Genomic DNA, 4,331 nt, shown 5'->3' with positions numbered 1-4,331 from the left:
GAACCCTAGTATAATTATAGATTCTGGGTGATAATGAGGTGTCAATGTAGGTTTATCAATTGTAACAAATGTACCACTGTTTTGTTTAATAATGGGACAGCCTCTGCATATGTCAAGGCAGAGGGTATACAGGAAATCTCTCTACCTTCTCCCCAAATTTGCTGTGAACTTAAAGTGACCTAGAAGTAAAGTCTATTTTTGAAAAACAGAAAAATAAAAAATCAAGAGAAACTATCAAACTGCTTTTCACAACAGCTCTATCATTTTACGTTTCCACCAGCAATGTATAAATGATCTAGTTTCTCCACAGTCTCATCACTATTTTGTGTTTTTACTAGTTTTTATTATAACCATTATGATAGGTGTGTAGTGTTATCTAAATATGGTTTAATTTTCATTTCCCTATTTGCTAATGATGTTGAACTTCTCTTTGTGATCTGCATTTCCTTATTAGTGATATACCTCTTCATACCTTTTGCTCATTTATAATTATATTGCTTTTTGTTTACTCGAGCTTTGAGATGTCTTTATATTCCTACATACTAATTCTTTGCTTGGATAACTAGTTTGCAAATATTTTTCTCTTAGTTTGTAGATCATCTTTTCATCCTCTTAACAAATACTTTTTGTAAAGCCAGTGTTGTTAATTTTGATGAAGTCAAAATGATTATTTCTTCTGGATTGAGCTTTTGGTGTCAAGTCCAAGACCTCTTTGCTTAGATCCTGAAGATCTTCCTCTATGTTTTTTGTTTTGTTTTGTTTTCTTACTAAAAGTTTTATAGTTTCACATTTTACACCTAAGTTCATGAACTATTGCAGTAATTTTCTTACAACGTATAGGGCAAGTTTCATTTTTTTGTTATGGATGTCCACTTGCTTCAGCACAGCTTGCTGAAAAGTCTATCCTTCCTCCATTGAATTGCTTTGGCAACTTTTAAAAAATTTATATTGTGAGTGTATTCCAGGGTTTTTATTATGTGTCGTTGAGGTACTAATCCCTCTACTAATACCACACAGTCTTGGTTAAAGTAGCTATGGAAAATGTCTTGAGCTTTCCTGTGACGAGCAAGTGGAACGAGGCAGGAACGTGGATGTCAGGCTTCTGGTTTTCATCTTGAAGACACCTTTAACTGCAAAGATGGTCAATGCACCAAAAACCCGAATGACTTTCTGTAAGAAATGTGGAAAGCATCAGCCTCACAAAGTGATCCAGTATAAGGAGGGAAAAAATCCCCTGTATGCCCAGGGAAAAAGGCTCTATGATCAGAAGCAGAGTGGCTATGGTGGGTAAACAAAGCCAATTTTCTGGAAGAAGGCTAAAAGCACAAAGAAGATCGTGCTGAGGCTTGAATGTGTTGAGCCCAACTGCAGATCCAAGAGTATGCTGGCCATTAAGAGTGGCAACATTTTGAACTCGGAGGAGATAAGATGAGAAAGGGCCAAGTGATCCAGTTCTAAGCTTTGGGAATCTTTTGTTCTTCTATTTTTAAGAGGAAAATGTGGAAGCTGTAAAAAAAATTGTCTCTATGAGAATAAATACAGTGATAGTCTTAAAAAAAAAAGTTTTGAAACTGGGTATAGTGATTCCTCCAGATTTATTTTTTTAATATGTTTACTATAGTTCCTTTACGTTTCCATAAAATCTGTGCAATAATCCTTTTTTTTTTTTTTTTTTTTTTTTTTTTTGCGGTACGCAGGCCTATCACCGTTGTGGCCTCTCCCCTTGCGGAGCACAGGCTCTGGATGCGCAGGCTCTGCAGCCATGGCTCACAGGCCCAGCTGCTCCATGGCATGTGGGGTCTTCCCGGACCGAGGCACGAACCCATGTCCCCTGCATCAGCAGGCGGACTCTCAACCACCACCAGGGAAGCCCTGCAATAATCCTTTTTTATATTAACAATGCATCTTGATGGGATTTTGGTAGAGATTTTGTTAGACCTATATATAAATTTGGGGAGAATTAGCATCTTTATTATGTTGAGTTTTCCCATCCATGAGCACAGTATGACTCTCCATTTATGTAGATCTTCTTTAACTCCTTTCCTCAGTATTTTGTAATTTTAGGCATGCAGATTCTGTACGTGTTTTTCCATTTATACCTAAGTACTTTATTTTATTTTGAGCAATTGTAAATTGTTTTTGTTTCTACATGTTTATTGTTAGTATAAAGAACTGCTATATTGATTTTTGCATGATGATCTTCTATATTACAATCATACTCAACTCATTTATTAGTTATTGATTTTTATGGTTTCCTTGGAGTTTTCTATGTAGACATTCATTTCATCTACAAGTAGGTCAGCTTTATTTATTCATTTCTAATCAATATACCTGTTATTTCCTTTCCTTGCCTCATTGTACTGACAATAACTTCCAGTAATTGTTAGATAAAGGTAGTGATACTGGATTTTTTTGCCTTGCTCTTGATCTTAGGTGAAAAACGCTCAGTCATTCACAGTTAAGGGTTTTATTAGTTGTAAGTTTTTGGTAGATGTTCTTCAAGTAGACGAAGTCCCTTCCTCTACCCCATTCCTAGTTGGAAGAGTTGCTGCATGTTGTCAAATGTTATTTCATAATTAGTTGATAAGATCATGTGATTTTTCTTCTTTAGCCTGCTGGTATAGTGCATTGCATTAATTGACATTTGAATGCTGAACCAGACTTATGTACCTGGAATAAATTCCAGTTGATCAGACTCAATAATGATTTTTATTCATTTCTAGATTAGATTTGCTAATATTTTGTTGAGGATGTTTACATCTAAGTTCACCATATGTAGAATTTATGGTTGACATTCCTTTTTTTTCAGTACATAAAAATTGGCCTTCATAGTTTCAGATGAGAAATCTGATTCAATCAATTTAAGTTGTTGTCACTCTATACATCTATTTAGGCATCCAAGAGATGAGATGAAAAACCCATCCAAAATTTAGATTTGGAGACTGATGGTGCCAAACATGCACCAAGGAGGTAAGAAAAGGTTTATTCCTCTCATAATGACATTTTCCAGAAAGAGCATACAGGTTCCCAAGCAAATCCAGATATCACTTGAAGTAGCAGGAAAAGGAGACTGACTTAGGTTTCATAGTGGTTAGGGGCATCAACTTAAGTACCAGTTCCTGCATGTAGTGGGGAAGTGGAAACCCCCACCCCCATAGACCTACATCACAGTTAAGAGAGGAAGGCAGAATGCAAACTACCCCCACTTTCCACCACATTGTTTCACCTTATCGATGGCAAAAAGATTGAGACTCAGCTCTTCACCAGGCCCCACTCATGTGTTGGGGATTCAAAGAAACAGTGGGAAGCAGAATACTAACTAGCAATACCTGACACCTTAGATTGCCTTATGTCAAGCAGTTTCCTCTGTCAGAAATCTCTCTCCCTTTATATTCACCTGGACTGCTTTACTTATACCCACCAATAAGTCTTCCTTGAATTTTCAAGTTGAGAAAATTACTGTCTTGAGAGTCTCATGGCATTTGTAGCTTATGATGTAATTTTTTTCTCTTTGTATGTTGGTTCTTCCATAGATTATATATTCCTCAAAAGTAGTTTCTCTAGCCATAGCCCATACTAAGTCCTCACTATTGAACTAAACTGAATGATTATAAACATTATATAAAATTTGCTATTATTTCTTTTTTTTCTATTATTTCTTTTTAAGTTGTATAAAATAAGTTTATGTAAATTAGAAAAACTAAGATGTGGGGTAAAAACAGGTGTTATTAATATAACCACTTCCCCTTAATTAGTTTATCCCTGAGTATGAGCCAATTATCACCAAGTGAGGAAATTCTTCCCTGTCCCTTTCTCAGAAGAGGAAGTGCAGAACAATACAATCTGGAGCAGATTATGAACATTATTTTAGAGCAGACTTGAGGGGAAATGAGGGAAGTGATGGGAATAAAAATCAAAGGAGGTATATTTTTTGGTGGCTGTCTCTAGGAATGGAAAATTAAACATATTTTATAAATCTTTAATAAAAAATCCGGTTTCAGTTAAAATATTCTTATATTACTCCTCAAATTCACTCCTCTGCAACTATTTTTATTTCTAACCAAAAAAAGTCTTATGTGACTAAAACTTGAAATTGGTGTCAACCCAACAACAAAGTCAGATCATTACAATTCTTTTACAATGAGGAATTCATGCTGCTGCCAGTTTCTTGGATCTGAGATTCAAAGGCAGAAATATAAAACTGCTGCTGCACTTGACTGGATTACAAAATAAGCAGCACAGTTAGCCTGGTTGTCAGAAACTTTAAAGTGCTGGAGGAAAAAAGGCATTCCTTCAGGGGTTGCTCCAGGAACTTAGTCTGGGATCTGCCA

The 4,331-nt window shown here is 35.8% G+C and overlaps 1 pseudogene; it reads left to right on the top strand.

Annotated features, from left to right (window-relative positions):
* The first annotated feature begins 1,138 nt into the window (after positions 1-1,138).
* Positions 1,139-1,458, top strand: LOC115838984 (large ribosomal subunit protein eL42-like; annotated as a pseudogene).
* The last annotated feature ends 2,873 nt before the right edge of the window (positions 1,459-4,331 follow it).

This window comes from Globicephala melas, chromosome 6 (genome assembly GCF_963455315.2).
Source record: "Globicephala melas chromosome 6, mGloMel1.2, whole genome shotgun sequence".
Lineage (NCBI taxonomy): Eukaryota > Metazoa > Chordata > Mammalia > Artiodactyla > Delphinidae > Globicephala > Globicephala melas.
The sequence above is the reverse complement of the archived record's forward strand: the minus strand, read 5'-3'. Positions and strand labels throughout refer to the sequence as shown.